At 36.5% G+C, this 11,931-nt stretch overlaps 1 long non-coding RNA gene across 1 annotated transcript; it reads right to left on the reverse strand.

The window, feature by feature from the left end:
• Positions 1-1,107: 1,107 nt before the first annotated feature.
• On the reverse strand, positions 1,108-10,974 carry LOC136808748 (uncharacterized). Its single transcript, XR_010846918.1, has 3 exons — positions 10,893-10,974; positions 2,078-2,155; positions 1,108-1,538 (listed from the first exon to the last, which is right to left on the reverse strand). It is a non-coding gene; the product is annotated as an uncharacterized lncRNA (long non-coding RNA).
• Positions 10,975-11,931: the final 957 nt, after the last annotated feature.

An 11,931-nucleotide genomic window follows, 5' to 3' on the forward strand; every position in this document is an offset into this window, starting at 1 on the left:
TTGCGTAAGTTTAGTTTTTACTAGGTTTCAAAATTCATGATGAACAAGCTACATGCTGAATGGACCTACCTGAAGATTGATGTAATAAGACAATTGAAAAATAATCGTATGACAACAATAGTATGAAAATGCAGAATAATACAAGAACAACTCGAGAAATTCAAGAAATCCGGCATTTCTCGGATGTTCTGTACCAAAATCAGTTTCATCGGAAATTGAAACCATGCTTAATTGTGGAAATTCTTATAAATAATGTTCTTGTTTGAAAAAAAACAAAGATATAAAACGAAAAAATCCAATGTAAATCTACAAAAACGGCAATTTCCGTCATTTTCGGTCGGAAAAAAATTTTTCTAAAAAAATCGAACTCGATTATGTTTTGAACATTGCGAATACGCATCTTTCTGCAAAAAGTCAGAAAAAACTAAAGATGAAAATTCGAGAAAATGTCAAAAAAACCGGTTTTTCCGGCATATTTCCGGCATTTTCGCCCGGAAAAAAAAAATGTTTTTCGAAAATCGGGCTCCGTCACATTTTAGGTTTTGTCATTTTGCATCAGTGTGCAAAATTTCATAAAAGAATATAAGTACAGCTCGAGAAATTCAAGAAATACTTTCTTTCCGGCGAAAATAGGTTGTTCCGGCGATTTTTAAGTAGTTCCGGCTTCAAAAATCAATTTTATTGAAAAGTGAAACATGCTTGATGGTGAGCATTGCTATTAATAATGTTTTTGAATGAAAAAACAACCAATTTAAAGGAAAAAGTCCAATAAAAATCCAGAAAAACAGCGATTTCCGGCATATTTTCGGCCGGAAAAATTTTTTTCTCAAAATTCGGACTCGACCATGTTTTATGAATTGTTAATACGCATCTTTGAGCAAAAAATCAGAAAAAACTAATGATAAAATCTCGATAAAATGCCAAAAAAACAGTTTTTCCGGCATATCTCCGGCATTTTCGGCCGGAAAATTTTTTTTTTGAAAATCGGGCTCCGTCACATTTTGGGCATTGCCATTATGCATCTTTGTGCCAAAAATCAGAAAAAACTAATGAGCGAATCCTGAGAAAAGCTGGTAACAGACGGACGAACGGACGGACATCAGTTAATTTATAGGACCTCCGAGGTAGGTCCAAAAAGTCACAAGTTATTCTAGGGCTAAAAAATAAAAAATATATTGGTCACCCCCCGAAAATGAGGGGTTTGAAATTTTTACTAAATTCAAAAGAAGGGGCAGCTGGGGAAATAAAAGTACCCTGTACAAAAAGAGGGTTATCATACGGTTATTATCTAAATAGATATTATTCAATGGTTACTTCATCGTAAACGTCTGAGTTGGATTGTCTGTCAATAATAATTTTAATACATGAACTGTTCTAAAGATTTCATCAAAAGCCATAGCATCCTTAGGTCTCTTGCAATCTTCTCGATCCACCAATTGAAGTTATGCATTATATTTTCTCCCGTGGTAGTCTTATCACTTTCAGTATCATTGGTATTTAGAGTCTCATCCATTTCATATCCATCGTTCAGTTGATAGCTGAAATGGAAATGGAAGTGCTTTACTAATAGGCTATGGTTAAAGCAGGTATCATAAAAGAAGAAGGGGCCATCCACATAGTACGTACGCAGTGAAAGGGGGAGAGGGGGTTCTCTGCGTACAAGGGGTTGTCAAATATTTGGAAATTTATTGCGTATGCACTATATGGACAATCACTAACGCTGGTGCTTCGCTAGTGCAATCTAAAAATATGATCTTTAATTTTATTTTATATTAATTTTCATTTTTATAGTACAGAATGGAGAATACAAAATTTACAGTAAACAATGGGCCATTTCATTTTATATCCATCCATACAGCGGATAGAGAGGCCAGACCCCAGAGGGTCTAAGGAATTTTTTTTTACCAGGGGGTAAAGAATCATTCTAAAACTTCCAGGGTGTGTAACAGGCTGATTTTAGTTCGTTCGACATCACTTATGAAGAAATGCCTTATAAAATATTGATAGATGTTCATATTTCTCTTTTTATTTACTGTCGCACGTGCTAACCTAACTGGATCTAAATTTTTCCACTTACCAAAGACCGTTCTCTTTCAAAGAGGCTGCAGACAGATATTTTGTGTAGATTTTGTTGACGGTTGATGCCTCGTCGAATCTGAAACGAGAAGACAAAATAGATAAAACTCTTTCTAATCAATGATTCGAAGGAGTCCAACTTTTCTGTTTATGACTTAACCCATAAAAGTTGGAAGAAGGATATATATAGCTGCTGGTCTTATAATTCACACCAAACAAAGGAATCAAAAAGTAGTTTCTTTAAGATTCAAAATAATTTTTATTAATGCACGCATTAGTATTCAAATTTTTTTATGATTCAGGGGTCACAGGTTTGACAGCAAAATGTCCCGTTTGAGTTTTTTTTTCTTTCAGAAGTCATATTGAGGGGGCCACACTAAAAAAAATAAAGCATCTTTTTTTTTTGAGATGACAGAGAGAAAATAATGTTCACTTTTCCATAATGCATGGTAAGAAAAATCTTGAATTTATTTACACAGCAAAACAATTAACTTATTATGAACAAATTGGGCACTTCCTCCCCTAGATTCAAAAAGAGGAGGTTAACTTTTGGGGCAAAACCTTTGGATGAGGGGCACAGTTTAAATGGTGCGTTGGAGAAAATAGGGGGTAGAATTTTCAATAGGGAGTTGACAAATTTATTATTCAGTTTTCCTTCTCAAATCCTTTGATTTAAGAGCATTCGATTTTGATAACCTTTCCAAAAATTCAAATATGACAATTTTATTGACTCTTTTTGAGCAAAAAAAACAAGCTACATGCTGAATTGACCTACCTGAAGGCTAATGTAATATGAAAATAGAAAAGATGGCAACAATAGTAAGAAAATGCGAAATGAAAAATTCGAAAAAAATACCAAGTCAATCGCGAAAAATGACAAAATGAAATCTATCTTTCTACCAAAAACCTTATTGCTCAAAAAAGACTTATCTGTTTTTAGATAATTTTTAATTTAGGTTTTTGCTTTTTGTTTTAGTCTATCATTTTTATTGTCTGTTTTAAGTCTTTTACGTGTTCAGTAGTTAAAGAAATTCTTCCTAATTATACTAGTATTCCTTTGAATTACAAAAAGGTGGCCCATCTCGAATATCTTGCTGATATGAGGTCTCCATTCTAGCATTGTTTAGTTTATTATATCATTGAACCTAAATCTTTGTATCATTTTTACTATTACAATCATGAAAAATAAATACTACTGTTACTGCTAAAGGACCTTCTCATCCAATCTAATCAATTTATTTTCATTCCTACGATTTTAAGATGGTCTTCAAATATAATGAAACAATGAAAACAATGTACAATTGAAGTCAAATATATCTTTAAACTAGTTTAAAGCTAGAAAATTCTTTTCTCCATATTTTGAAAGGTTAACAATCATTAAATTCAATTCAAAAATCATCTAATCTAATCAAAATCAGAATATTTTCTTGAATAGATTCCGTGAGATCAGAGCTCGAATTTCAAAAAAGATGGTCACTATACAAAAAATGAAACAAATAAGCCAATCGAGAAATGCTACAATGAAAACAAATAAGAAAATGAAACAATGTACAATTGAAAGTCCAAATCAAATAATGAAGCAATATTGAAGTAAACTTAATAGTTTTTAAATTTTTCGAAAAGTTTGAAAACGAAAAAATTTTAGAAAAATTACTTAGAAAACTCTATCTTTTCTCCATGAAGCAATTTTGCAAAGAAAGTTCAAACAAAATTCAAAATTCATTCTAAATTCATAAAATAAACATAAAAATTCAAAAACAAAAAAATAAAAAACATGCCCATATGATATGGACCTTACTCAGTGCTGCAAATAAGGAGGTTCCAGTTGGTCGGTAATTTTACAAGCGTAACACGAGAATAACTTACCCAGGGTTTGGGAGCACTTTAAGGCCCCAAGCTGAGGTTCTAGGGGGCAGAGCCCTTTTATAAAATTTTGGAGCCTGAAATGACCCTAAAATTGGCTAAACACGGTTGCCTTACTATCTGGTACGTATGGTCAAGCGTTTTTTCGCAGGTTCGTAGGTAATGCGAAAAGGAGTTCCTTCACGTTTTCCGCCCACCATAGAGAGAGGGCGCCAACAGGGCGGATGTAGAAATCTGGGTCTAGCACACAATGGTGCTTGCATACTTTAAAAATGGTACACTTTTTTAAAAACACATCTCGGTGGACCTCTTTGGACGTTGAGTTAACCTAAAAATTCGTTGTTTTTTCTTTTCATGTTACAAACATTCGAAATGGAACATATCGCAAACGAACATGCTGTGAAGTATACTTACGTACGAACGAATGGATAAGATACACAATTGATATACTGATAGTAGAGACAACACGTGAACCATATCAAACTAAGACAAATATTCGAATGAGGCTAAGAACTCGAGATATCTCAAAAGACAAACAAAGTAATACGGTGGACGCGGTGGCAATCCATGATCGAAAAAAGCATGAAGAACCTCTGTTTGGCATAATAGTACGACAGGTTTTCGTCCAGGTAGGAGAAGTTGCACCCTTTCTTATAGCAATCTCTTTTCGTGCCACACCCACCTCGAGTTGAAAAAGACAATACGTAGTCAATTAATACGACGGAATATTTAAAGTGGACAAGAATACGAAACTGAAGTTAACCAAAACGAACATCATTATGAGATCAGTATACAATATGAATATTAACTAAGAGCAATATATAATGCATAAATAACTGTATTTTCATCACACCGAAAAACCAAATTATAACAAAATATAATTGTATCTTTCATTTGCCCTATTTTAGAGTCGGGAAGCGGGTAAAGGTGATATGTAAAGGTAAAGGAATTAGCGAAGAACCGAACAATGCCTATGCACCAGCTTCTGGGTATATACCAAACAAGGAAACACGAACCTGGGGTGACCTCCTTCTAGATTCAAGTCCTTGAACTTTGACAAGAAACCCTACACCACAGAAAATGCCATAAAGGACGCTTCCATATTCGGCATGAATAACGTAAGCCTGAGAGAGAAAGCACATGCTGAGGATCCAAACCTAGAGAAACTCTCCAGATGGGTCCAAGCACGAGAAGCAGGCCGAGACAAGACGACACATGTCAAACGTGTTCGACACGAATCGAACAAATACAACATGTCACAAGAGGAGATAGACGAGATGACGTAAGGAAGCTCAAAAAGGCAGGGAAATATAGCAACAGACACAAAATATCCCGCAACAGGTTCAATTCCAGCCATTAGTCAAGGAGATGCCTAGAAAATGGTAAAGAATGCCACCTGTCCTGGAAAGAAGACGATCAAACGAATCAACGCAGATCACTTCACAACGTTAAAACAAAATGACTCAAACCAAAACCACTCCACACCCAATGCCATGAAGAAGATGACTACGCCAGCAGACAAATGGGTCGACGTCAAGATAAGCGGCACAAAACACACAATCTTCGCGGCCACAGGCAGTGAGCACACCATCACACCTGAACACTACAACAGCGCCATGGGACCCCCTGGAAGAGCCAGACATCATACCCAGGCCAAATAATTCCTGAAAACACAGGGAGTGATAACGGATGTGGACACACGGGAACGCTATGACTACGTGTGGAAAAGCTATAAACGTTGTGATAAAAGACAAAAGTAATGGCCAAATCAGGATGAACAAAGACATACACCACGCAATGCTGGAATGAAGCGCACCCGATTTCACGATTTCAAACACTACAGGAGATCCGCCACGACTTGAAGGAAACAAAGATTTTCAGCTAAATTGACATAGGCTGGGGTTACCATAAACTCCAGGTAGATAAGAAATCCAAAGAAAAGAGCATCTTCAAAACACAGGAAGGTCTACAAAAATTGAGAGACTCTGCATTTTAGACTTACAGCCTCAAGCGGCGTCTTCCACAATCAGATACAGAAAGCATTTGCTGGTCTCCAAGGTGTTACTACATTGCATGACAACATCCTAGTCTATGGAAGAGACTGGAATGATCATTTATTATAGAAACCTCGAGGCATTCCTGGATTATTTTAAAAAGAATGGCACAATCCTCAAACCATCCAAATTGACGTTCAGACAGACAAAAATCAAATAGTTTGGTCGAACATTCCATTCTAAACGTGTGACATCGGACCCAAAGAAAATCCAAAACATCAAAGACGGAGGCAGACCTGAAAATACTGAGGATGTTCTACCACGTCTACCACAGCCAGCAGAAAAGACATCACTGAAGCAGAATGAGAAGAGAATGAGATCATGCAGAAGAGGAAGCAATCTCACCATCATAAAGACAACAAGCCATATGTGAAGCATCACAGCATCCAGTTAGGGGACACTGTTCTCCTGAAACAACAGAACACCGAATCCAAACCACCCTTCGATCAATTGCCATATAAAGCCATCTCAGTCAATGGACACCAAATCACAGCAGCACAACCAGATCGAACAAGAAACGCACAGAAATGGAAAATCTACAAGAAACCAGAGTCAACAATGACAAGAGCAACAATAATTGCTCATAGAAGTGTAGACCTGGGGGGGGGGTGGGTACTAGGGTTGGCGAATGAGGGGTATGTGCGGACGGGACCTCCGAAAACCGACCTTTAGAGAGACCGATTTTTGCTGAAAAGCGGACCCTTAGAGAGACTTTTTGAATTTTCTTTTTCGATTTTTGAGAGAGTCATACCCATCATCCATTTTTGCCTAATTACCCCCCGGGTAACAATCTTGTTCTACATTTTTAGACTAGCCCTATAATAAAGAGATATATGTATATATAATATAGTATGATACGATATGATATTGGCTTTGGTTACTTTTACACAATATATGACTATCGTTTTTAGATCAACGGCACAACTCTGCCCCTTTCTGACAAAAGGAAGTAACTCACTTTCTCTTGATTTTGAGAAAAAAGGGCAACAACGTTTGCAGCAAATGTTCAAAATACGATATCCATTTCAAAAAAAAAATTAACGAAATTTATTTCCTAATACATCTAGCCACAAATTCCAACACCCTCACATAAATATCAACACCTTCATGCTCACTTTCAGAGTCTACAGATACAGTCCTATTCAACTCTTCAAGTTCCAAACTGTTTAGAGGTAGCATGATTCTTGGAAGCACTTTTTTGATAGAGTCAGGCTCAGGAAGATCACGTGTGCCTTTGAATCTTGCAAGTAATTGGAGAACCTCTCCCAGATCACGTTGAAAGATATTACTGATGGCTGTGTTACGTTTTGACTCCATTTGATTAATTTGAAACCATAGTTGCCTGGGTGTTTTGTAGTGCTCAGTGCTGACAGGGTGGTGGTTATGTGCGTCACGCCACGTTGAAAGAATATTTTGAATCCTCAAGCCAAAAACATGATGGAGAGCTGCAATATGAACTTCGTTTTCAATGTCAAGGATGCCGTTTTTTTTCCATTATATTGAAAATGTTGTAAAATTTATTGGATACCTTACAGAACACGTCTCTCCATAATCGTTCAATGCGGACATTATGAACAGACTTTCCAGATATAAAAGCGTTATGGTCAGGCCCATTCAGAGACTCCATCAAAGATTTGACATGAACAAATTCCCCGCCATGATCTGCTCTTACACGACTTGGAACACCTGACACTTTAACGCCTTCAATAAAGTCACACACCATTGTTTTTGCCAGGTTATTTGTATGAATTTTTAAATATATAATAAAGCGACTAAAACCATCAATGCAACTGTGTATGACAAAGTTCCACCTGATAGAGAAAAAAGATAACAGCTTAAAAATCTTGGTGACAAACTTTATGAACCCTTACTTCATGAGATTTCTGAATAGTTCTAAACTTAGTTCTCAAAGTGGAAATTTTTAGGGGACATCTACAGCCTTTGGAAGTTATTTCAGTGAAAAAAAATAAATTTAGTCATGTAATAAATCAATGGAATAGGCAGCTTCAAATAGACCTTTTTATAAATTACGTCACAACATCACTTGCCTCATATTCAAACAATTACCATGGTGTTACAATTAACCTTGGACATTAAACATATTTTTATAAACATTTGTTTTCAGCTTGTCATATTTTTTTATTTTTTGGATTAGAGTAATTTCCTCTTTTCACTTTTACCCATTTTTATTATATTTGATTTGAGTTATGCCATCAACCATTTCAACCAGCCTAAAGTCTTACTAATTTTACTCATCTTCAAACTTATCAGAGTCTTTACCATATAAGGATACTGTGGATCTTACTTTCATCACACTTAAACAATTTTAGGTATGATTTCCCTTGTGTGGTTACAATTGTAAAGTTTAAAAAAAAACGCAATAAAAAATGTATTTTAAAAGATAGAATTTGACAAATTATTCCAAAGATTGCTGCACAACAATTTTTTTTGAGGGCTCTGATTTATCCATATTGGAAAAATACTCCAATAATACAAATTTGTACAATATTGAATAAATATTTTGGAGCATTGTGTTATTAAATACATAAGTTTAATATGTTTTTACCAATGTGAAAATAACACATTTTCTTTGATAAAAAACAATACTGTTTTTATTTTGTTTTAAAATACATTTAGAAAAACGATACAAAAAAAATACATTTAGGTGCTCATTTATTTTTTTTCAATAATTTTTCTTCTTGCTCAAAAAAATTAAAAAGAAAAATATGTAATAATACACTTTTTTCTCTTTAAAATACATGAAAAATAAGTTTTCTCAATACGTTTTTGATACTTTCATTGAAAAAAAATTTTTTTTTTAATTAATTTTGAATTTTGTAGCGGTTTGTGACGTGATTTATGAAAAGGTCTATTGTTGTCATGTTTTCAAAGTTTTGGGGTTTAGACACTGGAAACAGTTTCTTCTGGCCAACATAAGCATTTTTATTGCCAGATATCAAAATGAAATTCAGGTTGATAATACACGTTGAAATGTTGAAACAGGAATACAACTGTTACTTTGTGTAGTGCTGACATACCTTCTCTGATTTTCTGATTCCATCATAGAAACTATCTGGCCTTTAAATTTTATAAATAAAACCTGAGTGCTGTTAAAAAAAATAACTCTAGCTACTTTGCAGACCAGATAGTTGCTATAATAGAATTTGACAGAATTTGGTATATATCAGCATTACAAAAAGCTACGACGCTAAATTTAACAGTAAAGAGAGTCCTAATACTTTAACTTTTCCCCTGCTCTCAAAAGGCCACTGAATAAGGCGGTCATCGAAAAAATGCTCTGTTCGCGTCGCTACGGGTGTTAAAAATGCATGCGGGCGGACGGGCGGTCAAAAACATTCCCGGGTTTTTTTAATCACGCCAGTAACTCAGGGGCGGGTGGTAACGCGAGCAAAACTATTTTTCAATGGTTGTCAGAGCAATTGAGAAAAAAGCTATACTTTAAAAGAACAAATTGCTTTTCCCAGATTTTTTCCCGCATCTCTGCACCGGGAAATCAGCGAAAAATTTGATGCGGGCGGGTGACGCGAATAGAACAATTTTTCGATGACCGCCTAATTAATTTTGCAGAAATCAATCTTTAAGTATAACCTGATTAAACTATGATGTGTATCAATGTGCCACAGGTGATTAGGAGTTGGAACACTGTAAACTCTACGTGGCACCACTTGTGCCCATCTTCTTGCAGTTGCCTCTGGATTCGAGAAAGAAAGTAATCTAGCTACTCTGTCACGTTGAACAATGTGAGGAGGATTTCCAGTCCGAAGAAGAGCAGTAACCTCACGAATACCAGAGTTCGGAAAATCTAAAGCTATTTTTCGGATGAGAATCAAAAGGTCATCATCGGAAATGATAGAATAGCGCTCCCTTGGTGTTGGAATGTTATTGTCTTTCATGAATCTGGTCAGAGTGTTTCTATGCATAGAGCCACCAAGTAACCCTTTTTCAGCAATTTCTTTGACATTATGTCCAATGGACAAAAGGAATTTCAAATGTGTTATGTCAATGTCATATGGGTTATTTCCTTTTTTCCCAGAGACTGTCTTTTTGCTGTAACGAGACTTTTTTTCTTCATTAACAGAAGCCAAAGGGAGTGCATTGCATTATATCTCGATTTTAATCTAGAAACAAGACCATGTACTCGTTGTACATTAGCCTCGTTTGTGTTGCCTTGAGCTAACCTTTGAACATTCACATTGGCTTGATTAAGCTTTTTTTCAAATTCTGGATCTTTGGTTTCAGGAAAAGATCTAGCTAAGCCACGAATGTACAACTCAATGTCCTCTAAAACTTCTTCGTGGCCTAATGTTCCAGCCCTCGCAATTCTGTCAGACATGATTATTGATGATGATGATGGAATGACAAAGCCAAAAGACAGTTAAAACAACACATGCCATGGCTACTTCAACTTCATTCTGTCATTCGATTCAAACAGATGTGATCCTTAGTTTTGATAGCAATAATGAGTCCAAGAAAAATCGTACATGTACTACTCATAGCTGTCAACTCTCCCGCATTGAGCGGGAGACTCCCGCATGTCAACGATTTCTCCCGCGTGAAGAAAATTCTGCCAAATCTCCCGCATTTTTTGGATTTTCTCCCGCATCTCCCGCATTTCCAAAAATTTTCTGATTTTGGAAAAACCAAACGGCAAAATTTCTGGATTTTGAAAGATCGGAACGAAAAATTCCCCAATTTCCCGAAAAAAATTTCCAATAAAATCGGATTTTACGAGAAAATTTCCCCGATTTCCCGATTTTCCGATTTTGAAAAATCGGATTATCGGGGAAAATTTTTCCGACTTGGAGCTCTCCCGCATTTTTGTGAGGCGAAGTTGACAGCTATGACTACTTTGAATATTAAAAGAACTATTCTTCTTACCACTTGTGTTTTTTGATGGTTTGGTTTCGTTGCCTGCTTTCTTCATGCTTGAAAATTGAAAACCTTTCTTCCCTACCGAGAAGGTTGGCAGACGATATCATACTCCAGGATGCAAGTGAAATTTTTCAATCCGCGGACCTAGACGGGGGTTCGGTTATTATCAGTTAGGGTTAGGGTTGGAGCTCGAGAGTCACAATATAAGGCCGAAGGCCTTCTTAGGGGCATTCGTACCCTGTGACTTAACTTAGGATCCCGTAGGGATCCTTGTAGGGGCACCGGTAGGGTTGGGAGCTTTCTTAATTAAGGTCTGTAAATTACACGCTATAAGTATTTGTGAATGACGGTGTTCTGTCGTGTCTCGTTGGCGTAAGCGGTTAGGCGTTGGGTTTGTAAACCAAGGTTGCTTGCATTTGGTGGTTCGAGCCGGGGTCGGTGACCTGTTTCCCCGGGGGGGTTACTTAGGCAAAATGGGTGCCGGGTATGTGCGAGCCATAAGGGTACCTTTTCTCATTCCTCAAAAGTCTCTCAAAGGGGTACAAATTCAAAAGTTAGTCTCTGAAAGGGTCCCAAAATCACGAAAATCAAAGATTTCTCTCTCAAAGGGTCACGATTTCCAAAATTTTGACCAAAATTTGGCGAAAATCAAACCAAAATTGGGAAAAAATGGACCCAAATTTAGGAAAAAGTCTCTCAAAGGGTCCCAAAATCACCAAAATTTTGTCTCTCAAAGGGTCGATTTTCGATTTTCGGCTCGGACATACCCGTCACCTCGCAAACCTAGTACCCCCCCCGGGCCTGTTTCACCGGTACGGGCAAATTTCAGAAAAATACTTAGAAAACAGTTAGTAGTGAGGTTAAGTAAATCGGTAAAATCACGACGACGAACGAAAATTTAACAGGCTAGTGAGTTTCAACCAATCAAATTTCGTATTTCCACTAGCCTATTACATTTTTCGTCCGTCGTCGTGATTATCCCGGTATACTTAACCTCACTAGTAACACTTGAGAAAGACAGAAAATCAGGATAGAAGATAGGAAA

The sequence above is a fragment of the Clytia hemisphaerica genome, unplaced genomic scaffold, assembly GCF_902728285.1.
Source record: "Clytia hemisphaerica strain Z4C2 unplaced genomic scaffold, Clytia hemisphaerica genome assembly, whole genome shotgun sequence".
NCBI lineage: Eukaryota > Metazoa > Cnidaria > Hydrozoa > Leptothecata > Clytiidae > Clytia > Clytia hemisphaerica.